Here is a 12,372-nt window from a genome sequence, read left to right as displayed (position 1 = left end):
TACCGGTAGTTTCTAAAATAATTCTAAACAAGTATTTCTTGCTTTAATGTCTTCATCTGATACCTATTTATTAAGGAGAAATAGTTAGGTAATAAACATAATGACTCGTTACTAGTTTTCAATAAATATTTTAAGTAACTATTTGGTATTTATTTAATATACAAAACTATTTCATTTAATCTAATTTAAATACCCTATTGGGAACTCTAATTCACAGTTTTGTCTTGAGAGAGAAGTTTGAGCTCTGAGTTTTGCAGATTTAAGAGAAAACTAGGAGAAGATTATATTACTGTGCTCCCTGTGATAGAAAATCAATGTAGGGGAGAAAAAAAGACTTAAAACTATGGTATGTTGTAAGCAGATGACCTAAATGCTGCCTTCCATATCATTGAAGGTTTGTTCCTTTTTTTCAAGGTACTCATGGAACTGTACTTAGTTTTTTCCAAGGAAGCTTGTAAATGTTGGTGTTTGGATTAGCATTACTAGGGATGACTAGGACTTGAGATCCTGGTTCAGTTCCCAGCTTTGCCACATTGTGTTCTTGATCTTGAACTAGAATTTTCATAGGCACTAAAGGGAGTAAGACACCCAATTCTCTTTGAATCTCTAGGCCCTGGGGCAACTGTCCTTTTTACCCCCACTCTTCAGCAGGCCTATCTAAGAACATTCAGCAACCTAACATGTTGCCTAGTGTTATTTTCCTTTGGTTCTTTCACATATGCACCAGCTGAAAGCTTATGCACTCACGAAACACCCATCACTTCAAGTATCAGAGGGGTAGCCGTGTTAGTCTGAATCTGCAAAAGCGACGAGGAGTCCTGTGGCACCTTATAGACTAACTGAAGTGTAGGAGCATAAGCTTTCGTGGGCAAAGACCCACTTCGTCAGATGCATGTCCCACTTCATTGATGCATCTGACGAAGTGGGTCTTTGCCCACGAAAGCTTATGCTCCTACACTTCAGTTAGTCTATAAGGTGCCACAGGACCCATCACTTCAGTATCTGAATGTCTCACCTATCCTGTATGAATTTATTCTTATAACAGAATCATGCTCTGTTTCACAGGGGCCCAGTGCTTCCAGGTTCTGCTGCTACTGCAATAGTGACAGTGGCTAGGGCCCTGGCTCCCTTTGAATTGCCAGTGGAGTGCCACAAATTTTCTTCCTCCTCAAGTATGAACTCTTTTAGGTACTTGAAAACCGCTATCATGTCCCCTTTTAGTCTTCTCTTTTCTAAACTAAGTAAGCCCAATTCTTTCAGTCTTCTCTCATAGTTCATGTTCTCTAGATCTTTAATCATTCTTGTTGCTCTTCTCTGAACCTTCTTCAATTTCTCTATATCTTTCTTGAAATGTGGTGCCCAGAACTGGACACAATACTCCAACTGAGGCCTAATCAGCACAGAGTACAGTGGAAGAATGACGTCTCGTGTCTTGCTCACAACACTCCTGTTAATGCATCCCTGAATCGTGTTTGCTTTTTTTGTAACAGTGTCACGCTGTTCACTTATATTTAGTTTGTGGTCCACTATGACCCTTAGATCCCTTTCTGCAGTACTCTTTCCTAGGCAGTTGCTACCCATTCTGTATATGTGAAAAGGATTGTTCCTTCCTAAGTGGAGTACTTTGCATTTGTCCTTATTAAACTTCATCCTATTTACCTCAGACCATTTCTCCAGATCATTTTGCATTATGTCCCTATCCTCCAAAGCAGTTGTGTAGGGGTAAACTGAGGCAGTCCATGGTATTTTGCTAAGAACCCTAAGCTTTTCTAAATTCAGGGTAGGCCTGGAAATGCACAGCACAAGCAGTTAACATGACCCTGGTCGCTCTGGCAACCACATTCCAAGAGGGCCTCACTCCGATAAGACACTGGCTGATACCAAAACAACCTTTGTGGAAACTGTTCTCACTGTCTTCCTTTAACCTTAGATAATAAGCCTGGAACCCAAGGACTACACCAATGTGAGGCAGTATCACCCTGCAGTGAATGCCACATAATTTCAGTAGACAAAGTTACCAATAACATGTCTGTTTTGTTTATGTTGGCTTATTTAGCTTGTTAGGAATAACTACATGTATTATTGATAAGATGTTTAATTGGCAATGGGCGGAGATGCTGTGTAATCATCGTAGTTTATTGGCTTCTGTGCTCATTACGTCTTGCTGTCAGACCCTATCAAATCACTTCTACTCCACCCATCTACTGGCTATATAATCTATTGTAATGTTTTGATTAACTAGGGTTCACCAGGTTAACCCTTGGGTGTCACTCCACCAGCACTGAGAGTTTAATAAATCCTCTGACTTCTTTTCATCTGCATCCAGAGTGTTCAGAATTATTCCCTATAAATTGCAACCCCTCCTTATCTGCAAACTTAATAAATTTACTTTCTATGAAAATATCTAAATCATTGATGAAGATATTGAACAGAACCCGTCCCGAAACAGACCCCTATGGAACCCCACTTGTTATGCCCTTCCAGAAGGATTGTGAACCATTAATAACTACTCTGAGAATAGTAATAGAGAAGTAGCTGTGTTAGTCTGGTCTAGCTGAAACAAAAGACAAGACTATGCAGCACTTTAAAGACTAACAAGATGGTTTATTAGGTGATGAGCTTTTGTGGGCCAAACCCACTTCCTCAGATCAAATATGGAAGAAATTTCTTCCACAATTTGATCTGAGGAAGTGGGTCTGGCCCACGAAAGCTCATCACCTAATAAACCATCTTGTTAGTCTTTAAAGTGCAACATAATCATGTCTTTTCTCTGAGAATAATTATCAAGCCAGTTATGCACCAACTTTAAAGTAGCCCAAACTAAGTTGTATTTGTCTCGCTTATTGATAAGATCATGTGAGACCGTATCTAATGCCTTACTAAAGTCTAGATATACCACCTCCACCACTTCTCCTTTATCCACAAGACTTGTTACCCTATCAAAGAAAGCTATCAGATTGGTTTGACATGATTTGTTCTTTACAAATCCACACTGGCTGTTACTTATCACCTTATTTTCTTCTAGATGTTTTCAGATGAATTCCTTAATTACTTGCTCCATTATCTTTCCTGGCACAGAAGTTAAACTGACTGGTTTGTAGTTTCCTTAGTCTTATTTCCCTTTTTATAGATGGACACTGTATTTGCCCCTTTCCAGTCTTCTGGAATCTCTCCCATCTTCCATGATTTTTCAAAGATGATCGTTAAAGGCTCAGATACCTCCTTTATCAGCTCCTTGAGTATTCCAAGATGCATTTCATCAGGCCCTGGTGACTTGCAGACATCTAACTTTTCTAAGTGATTTTTAACTTGTTCTTTTTTTATTTTATCTTCTAAACCTACCTCATTTCCACAAGCATTCTCTACATTAGCATTCCTTCATCATCAGACTTTTGGTGAAGACGAAAACAAAGAAGTCATTAAGCACTTCTGCTATTTCCCAAGTTTCCTATTATTGTTTCTTGCTGCTCGTTGAGCAGTGGGACTACCCTGTCCTGGGTCTTCCTCTTGCTTCTAATATATTTACAAAATTATCTATAAATTAGTTACCCTTTATATCTCTAGCTAGTTTGAGCTCGTTTTCTGCCTTTGCCTTTCTAATTTTGCCCCTGCATACCTGTATTGTTTGCTTATATTCATCTTTTGTAACTTGTCCTAGTTTTCACTTTTTTATGTGATTCCTTTTTGATTTTTAGATCATGCAAGATCTCCTGGTTAAGCCAACACGGTCTTTTGCCATATTTTCTATCTTTCCTATGCAGCAGAATATCTTGCTTTTGGGCCCTTAATAATATCCCTTTGAAAAACTGCCAACTGTCTTCACTTGCTTTGCCTCTTAATTTTTCTTCCCATGGGACCTTACCTACAAGCTCAATGAGTTTACCAAAATTTGCCTTCCTGAAATCCATTGTCTCTATTTTGCTGTTCTCCCTTCTACCATACCTTAGAATCATAAACTTTATGATTTCATGATCACTTTCACCCAAGCTACCTTCCACTTTCAAATTCTCAACCAGTTCCTCCCTAATTATTAAAATCAAATCTAGGACACCTTCCCCCCAGTAGCTTTTTCAACCTTCTGAAAGGTTGAAAAAGGTCTCTTCCCTTGCCAGGTTGACCAGTTGGGTACTGGTGAGCACTGATTTACAGGATTCTTAGCTCCAGGGGAGACCTACCATGCAGAATGCCCTGGATGCAGAGACCTCCTATTTTCAAGGTGATTGGGAAATCTTTTCATGCTAAGACTTGTAGGCTCCCTGCGATATGTTTGGACATCCTGAGATGGACTTTTAGGATGTGTAGATCTAGGGCAGCCCCACCATGTCTGTATCCAGAATCCTGGGCCAACTGGTTCCTCCTACAGCCCAAGTCTGGTGAAAATGACAGAAGTGTCAGTTGGTGATTCTAGGGAGCTTCTTTTTTCTTAGAGAGACCCTATATTGGTGTGTTTTGTTTGTAAATTTCCGTTTGGAGAGATTTTTTTTTCCAGTTTCAAACCAAACCAAATTTAAAAATTAGTGGAATTTATATGAAGTGACTCTGAGGGGGATCGGTATTGATGAAAACATTTTTTTAAATACGAAAGGTACAGTAAATGGTTTAATGTGAACAGAGGATACATTTCCTGTTATTGCATAATGCTCAGAGATGTGCGACATGCATCATGGAAGAAAAATAGTTTATGGGCTAAATATGCTACTTTGGCTTCTGTTTTCAAGCACAAAGCATTAAAATATAAAAATCCAAATAATTTTAGGAATTCTTTGTATTTTTCTATGCTAAAGATCTATCTTATGAAACATGAGAAAGTTGGGGAATTTATTATGTCAGTCTACTTGGTTTACTGGCCTTTGATGCTATTGAAGTAAGTTACTTTACAAGTTTTCCTTGTAGTGACTTTATACGCTAAGACACAAATCTTTTAAAGTGAATTCAGTGCTTGTGAAAACAAAAATTGGAGTGGCATAGTTAATTAAGAGGGAACTTTCTTGCACCACACTGCAGAATCATCTGTGGTGATCACAAGATCATTCAGTACTCTTTATTGGAACCATCAAAAAAGCTATCTGGACATGCCTTTCCTCTGTGCTGATAGATAATACAGTCAGAGGAGCCCTAAGACTCCAATTTAAAAGAAGTCTTGCTATTAAGGAAAGTACTTAAACCTATTTTGCATTGATCTCAGTATAGATATAAATGCTGAATGTAATAAATAAGACATACAACTTTATGATATGAATCAGTTCTAAATAACTGTTTCCTGACAATCAGCTATTTGTTCTTTTTTGTTTTCATTTTGTTTAAGTGTAGGACTCCTGTTATGAATAATTTTTTTATATTAAACTCTAGTACTAGTCAGTTGTGATTGTGGCTTGTGATGAGGCTCTCTGTTGGCAAGAAAATTTGTTGGGTTCACTCACTCCATTTACATATGCCAGTGGATAGCTATTGAACAATAACCATTTGGAGTAACTACATACCAGATCTTGTTGTTAATCACTGGAAGGCTCCATATATTCTAAGCTATAGTCTTTTCTCTAAGGAGTATTGGATGCTGCGTTGGAACTGCTTTAAAATAGAAAACTATTTTTTCTTTAGACATTTAAATGGAAAGACTGAATAGGACATCTAATCCATTAGTCTTTCAGCGCAGGATTGATCTCAGACAGTTTCTAGTGGCTTTTCTAGTTTTTTTCTAAACAATCTATTAAATGTGTAAACAGTTTAAACATTTTATTTTACCTTGGAGTGCATATATACACTGAATAATCTTTGTGTCATGACTTTGAGATGCTCCCCCCACCCCGTGCTATGAATACATTTTGAAAGAGACCAGATACATGCAAGTCATAGTTGAACTAAAGAATCTATGAAAGCTAGGTTAACACTCATAACAATGTAACATATAGATGTTACATTTCAGCCCCAAAATGTAGCAATTTATTGAAAATGTCAGAAGTAAACTAACAACAGAATTAGTATCTGACCTTTAATTAAAAATCTTTCCCTTTTGACAACTTTACTAGTCAGCATAATTGAACAGCAATATACAGCCACACTTACTCATAAAAGATTAACACTAATTTTTGTTCCTTTCCACATTTCATTTTTTTTAAATATTCACAAGTTGTGGAAGGATATTAGGAAAATTCACTATAACCCTTATATTTGACAATGGTTACTACCTCATGGTATTTGCAAATGGAAATTGCATAATAAAGAAACATAATGTCACAGTGTGAGTATCCTTAATTTTTGATCAACAATTTGAAAAACTGCTGCTGATTTTTTATTCTTGAGGACTGTAGGGGGAAAAAAGGTCACAGCACAGTTAATTTATTTAACCCAATGTAGATGAAATTGAACTAAAAATAATTATATGCAAATGTAAATATTTTAATGGAAGACTGATAACAGGTAAGTGTAACTAAACTTTCTGAAAGATTACAGATCACATGCCAATTTATTTTTAGGAAAAGCCAATACAACAACAGACCAGATGCTGTGAAGCCAACTGTATTTCTCATCAACTAAGGTACTTACAGCAAATCTCTAAAAAGAAGTCTTGAGTGCAGCTGTGAACATCTCTTATGATTAACTATTTTTAAATACAAATATAGGACTAAATCCTGCCTTCTACCAAGATTTATGAAACTTTCTAGTGGGTAATGGCCCTGTTTTGAAAAGCAATGTGTGGCAATTTATGGTTTCACTATATGTATATGTGGTTTTGATACAAATCCAGGTACTACCCTCTACAGCTTTGACTTAAATATGCAGTGTTTATGTTTTACCTTTTGAAGTTTATTTGTTGCAATTATGCTTGGATAGAAACTGACATGTCTGTATGAGCCCTTGTCAGCAAAACTGCTGAATACTGACACTGCTTTCATTTGGAGCTTGTGAAAGTTTTACTAAATGAGACCATGTATAATCTGTGCTTAGTCTAATCAGAAGTGCAGTCCTAGGTCATGCCCTCAGTGTGTCCATGAGTCCTAATTTATGCTCTGATATTAAAAAAAAATGAATATCAGGTAGATACCTGAGCTAACGCAACATTAAAATATTCTATGGAATTAGAGATTGCTGATTGCATTTATATTTTGTATAAAGTTAGAATGCTTTTACTGAAACCATTTTCAATGAAAAAATGAAAAACCTTATTATTTCACCCTGTTTTCCAACCAGTTCTTCTATTTATTACAAACTGTTTTATAGATTAACAATGTTTGTTGACTGGGGGCTTTCAGAGCATATATCTGTTTTCTCACATAAAACTTAGTGCCAGATGTCACACAATTTTAATTACAGTAAGTTCTCAGATCACACACAGGATATTTTTTTAAATTTTGAAAAAGTCATATGTTAAAAAAAAAATCGAAGAGTATTTATGAAAGGTATATGAATGGTATCTCAAGAACCAGAGAGCTTCTTCCCACAGAATGAGATTCACCTGCTCAGGTGCAGTTTACAGATATGGAGAAAATGCAACAGGGTATATAAAAGTAATTCAGTCTCAGTAGTGAGGGGAAAAAAAGCTTCAGAGCAAAAATGCCTGAGAATTCCAGATATCCAAGACCAGATGACTGCCAAATAAATTGTGTTCCTCTATAGAATTTCTAAAATTCAGGCTTTTCTTTCCATTTTCTTGGCTAAATTACTTCTCCATGTTTGGTCATCTCCCAACTCCAGTATTGCAGCTACTTCTTTTTCTCTCTAGCGTCCCAGAGTCACACCTTCCTCTCTGTCACTCTATCAACAAAATTTTGCCATTAATATAATCTCTAACATGCCACTTGGACCATGCCATTAGCATCTAGTTTCCTTCCCCTTACCTTCTACATAAGTGCAGGATTCTTTTATTTACTTCAGGTCCGTCTGTAGCTGATCTACTTATGGCTCTGCTTTTCCAGCCTTCCCTTAGTCTCTTGGACACTTCCTTTGGTTTCTGTGTTTTCTTTTGTGCTGTTATAGATGCAACAAACTCCTTCTTCTGTTGCTATAAGGTTGCATTCTTCCTTGAAATATTCCTAAAGGCTCAGTTCTTCTGTTACTCTTACCAAGTCATTATCAACCTCATTGAAAAAACACACACACTTATTTTATATTTTTAAGGCTAAACATTGTATAATGGTTGTGGCCCTCCCACACATTTTGTTTATTTTCTTATCAATTGCTTTAATTGTTCATTTAGGCCCTTTTACAGCAAAGGTCTTATATATGGGTATGTCTACACTACCCTCCTAGTTCAAACTAGCGGGGTAATGTAGGCATACCGCACTTGCAAATGAAGCCCGGGATTTGTATTTGAATTTGAAGCCCGGGATTTCCACGAGGTGTACCGGTAGTTCGGAATAGGAATCCTAGTTCGAACTACCTAGTTCGAGCCCCGTGTAGCTGCGCTGCCCGGGGTTCGAACCAGCAGGATTTTAAAAATGGCGGCTCCCCGCTTATGCAAATGAAGCCCGGGAAATTCAAATCCTGGGCTTCATTTGCAAGTGCGGTATGCCTACATTACCCCGCTAGTTCGAACTAGGAGGGTAGTGTAGACATACCCCATCTGTGGCAATAATCCTTCTTTTCCTTGCCTGCCTCTGCACTTTATCTGAGGCCGCCATGGTAATACGAGCCTCAGATAAAGCATTCCCCTATCTGCCACAGCTCAGCAGTTAGCCTTACCCTTATCAAAGGGTTGTTCATACCCTCACTGTCTCTAGCTTAGCAGGACAGACCTACTTGGCTAGTCCTCTGAAGCTTTCTAGCTTAGCAGGCACTTAGTGGAAATGCCTTTCAGGTAGCCCTGAAATGGAATCAGCAGATTCTAACTGAGGCAAGGTAGCCCTGTCTCAGCTGATCCTAATCTGCCTATGACAACACCTTTTTAGCTGATCCTGATATGACCTTCAGTAACCCACTTCTAGTTAACAGGGGAGTGGGCCTTTTACCCTTGGAGGGCTGCCTTTTCCCACTCTGTTGCAGCCATCTGGCCTTTGTCACACACCTTATGAAGACTCATCCTGTTCAGCAAAGAATTTAACTATATCCTTGAATTCAATCTGAGATCATCATAAAACAGCAACAAAATAAAACTTTAAAAAATATTTTCATTGTTATTTAAAAGGTAACATCCCTCACCACCCAAAAACACTCAACAAACTGTTGTTCCTCCTTAACCCGCCTCTCCCCTTCCTCCCCCCTCCCCCCCGGACAATTAGGCTGTGTCTACATTGCACACTTCTTGCACAACAACAGCCGTTCTTGCGCAAAAACTTGCTGGCTGTCTACACTGCTCGCGCATTCTTGTGGAAGTAAATTTACAGTATATCGTTGGAAAACAGGGCTTCTTCCAGAAGAGTTATTCCTCTCCCCATGAGGAATAAGCCCTCTTGTGCAAGAGATCTTCCACAAGAGGGCAGTGTAGACAGGCAACATGAATTTCTTGCACAAGAAACCCCTATGGTTAAAATGTCCATCAGAGCTTTCTTGCGCAAGAGGGCATCCACACTGCCATGGATGCTCTTGTGCAAAAGCACATGGTAGTGTGGACGTGCTCTTGTGGAAGATTTTTTGCATAAGAACTCTTCTGCAAAACAGTTCTTGAGCAAGAAGCCTGCAGTGTAGACGTAGCCTTATAGTAATGTAAGGAAATAGGGAATTAAGGCTACCACTCCATCATTACCATTCTGTGCTGGTGCTGGAACAGAATACTATCTTCAAAATCAGCTGCACTGCTATACTGAAAAGTAATGTAATCAAGAGTGTCAGTCTTAAATCTGAGTTTCCTTGCTGAGGTAGCCTGTTCTTTTATGTTTTATTTAACATGATGCTTTTTCTGTATAGTTCATAAACACAGAGAATGTACTGTAAGTGCTTTTTTATACATCTGTATATAATAGCCCGAGGTTATTAATCTAACTGGGCATTTTGTAGGTACTTCATCTGAATTGTTCTTTAGAGTCACAGGCATTTGATGTTTTATAAAATGAAGATTTATCTAGTCAGCTGGATTAAAGAAAAGGAGGGGGTTCAGTATTCTCATGAGCTCATTGCCTAAGAGCACCTGGGAATCAAACATCTGATCAAAGCTGTTCTACACGCATGTAGATCTAGTTTTTCTTGGCTGAAAATCATACACGTATTAAGTGAGATTTTTCCAGTTTTTGCCATTCCCACCTGATGTCATCCTCCAATCTGATAATTCAACCTTAACCAATGAGAGAACATTATTCACAACAGGGATTTAATCAGGGAAGGCTTTCTCATGGCATTTTCCTCCCTGCAGACATTTCTCAGTGCTGAGCACATTAACATTTTCAGAACCCATGAACAGCTGATGACTAGAATTTTTTTGCATGCAAATAGTGGGCACAGTCTGCTTTCAGTGCGCTGATATGAGTCTCAGCTATGAATCTTCTCATGACTTTATTTAAAGCGAACCCAGATACTTGCTTTTCCTTGAGCATATTTCTCTAATGTACTCATGTATCACGCTTTCATAGTCTGTTGTCCTGGGATTTGATTTTATGGGTGACCTGTACAAATGAGGAACCTATATTCAATCTGGATGTTTGAATAAAATAAACAAATGCTACAAGTAGTGGAGGACAAGTTTATGGATGTGGTTTTTGTTGTTTTTGCATTTTTTATATAAATCTAGCATACAGAGGTTGAATATGTTTTGAATGAATTGTGTGTATCGGCTTGCATCGTTTGTGATTGTGGACTTTTCTTTGGCATTCCTAAATAGTTGTCTTAACACTAAAAGAATCTTGTAGTTTCACTTAAAATAGGCTGAGTAAGGATTTAATTGAGATTTGACAGGAAGGTTACGTTAATTAAATGCCAGAAATGTTTGTAATATTTGCTATTTAAAACGTAATACAAATAAATTTATTCCTAAACATTTAATTATAGCTTTTGTATAAATCTAATACTAATTGGTTATTAAAGTATATTTCCAGAGATTTAATAGCTGGAGATATTTTTGCAAACTATATATCTATTACGCAAGTAAGTTTCCATAAATATTGTTAAAGTTTAAAATACAGTTTACCTTCCAAATGAGAAATATATAGTCAGTTGGTGCATGGTCTCTAAAGAGTAATTTAACTATTTAATTTAAATTTGAGCATAAGACCTGTCTTCATTTTCACTTTTCTTTCCACATGACAGTTTCCTGAAAAACTTATATTTTTAATACTCCTCTGTGTCTTTAGGTCTGTGCTGTCACTTTGTACCAACTTTAGACTGATTCAGAAAATATTTAGTCAGGTGCATAACTTTGACACAAAAGAGTGAAGTTATGTGCAGTGAGACCTCAGAATTCCACTTTTCCTTTTCAGATATTAAAATAGTCCTGTTAAACCTTGATGCGGCTCTTCCATTATATTTGATTACAATTTTGTCAAGAGGAACTGAACACCAGTGTTCCACCCCTTCTTTGAGGCCCCACTTACTGGTCTCTCTATCCATTGCTCTCTCTTCCCCACTCTCACTTTCACTAGGCTTGGACAGGGTGTTGGGGTGTGTGTGTGTGGTGGCGGGGGGGGGGGGAGGGAAAGGAATGAGAGCTCTGGTTGGCATTGTGGAGCCACAAATGAGGCATTTAGAGTGTGGGAGAGGACTCTGGCTTGGGGTAGGGGTATAGGTTGAGTGTGTGTGCCTGTGTGAGGTTCTGGATGGTGGTGTGGGCTCCAGGCTAGGGCAGGAATTTGCATGATGGAAGGGGGTGAGGGCCAGGCATGAGGAGTTTAGAATGCACAAGGGGGCTTTGGGCCGAGGTCCTTGCAACTCCCATTGGTGTGGTTCTGACCAATGGGAGCTATGGAGTGGAGCTGGCACTTGGACAGGGGTAGTGTGTTCAGCCTTGCTGTGCCTAGGGAACACTTCTGGGAGCCACTTGGAGCCAATGCGGGGGAGAAGGAGGGAGCCTGTGTTAAGCACCAGGCCCCCGTTACACTACTGACAGAATTTGTAATGGCCTGGTGGGGCAATACCAATCATAGCTGCCAGGGTCCACTTCTGAACAGGTATTTCGGTTGAAAACTACACTATTGGCACGTCTACTTTCTTCCCATCCCCCTACGAGCCTCTGGAATGAAGGATTTGAACTCCAATCCTTTGGAACGAAGGATTTGAACTCATCTTCTTCACCATCTTTTCTATCATTTTGGCCTCAATTTCCAAACCATCTTTTCCACACCAGGGACTTAAGTCATGGCTTGTCTCTAAGGCTACATCTAGATAGCAGTGCTATTTTTGGGATACTAGAAGTATCCTGAAATAGCTATTCTGCATCTTTAAACACACCCATATTTCAAAATATATATATGAAGTAACAGGTGCGCTATTCCAGCATTCCATCAGGGTTGA

At 38.5% G+C, this 12,372-nt stretch overlaps 1 long non-coding RNA gene across 1 annotated transcript in view; it reads left to right on the top strand.

Annotated features, from left to right (window-relative positions):
- LOC106732604 (uncharacterized) overlaps positions 1-12,372 on the top strand; it is a 332,750-nt gene that overhangs the window by 305,969 nt on the left and 14,409 nt on the right. Inside the window, exon 7 of the long non-coding RNA XR_001368840.3 lies at positions 6,474-6,535. This is a non-coding gene — a long non-coding RNA (uncharacterized LOC106732604). The remainder of the gene's footprint in view (positions 1-6,473; positions 6,536-12,372) is intronic.

Source organism: Pelodiscus sinensis, chromosome 5 (genome assembly GCF_049634645.1).
Source record: "Pelodiscus sinensis isolate JC-2024 chromosome 5, ASM4963464v1, whole genome shotgun sequence".
Lineage (NCBI taxonomy): Eukaryota > Metazoa > Chordata > Testudines > Trionychidae > Pelodiscus > Pelodiscus sinensis.
Note: the sequence above shows the minus strand (reverse complement) of the source record. Positions and strands in the feature narration are given on the sequence as shown.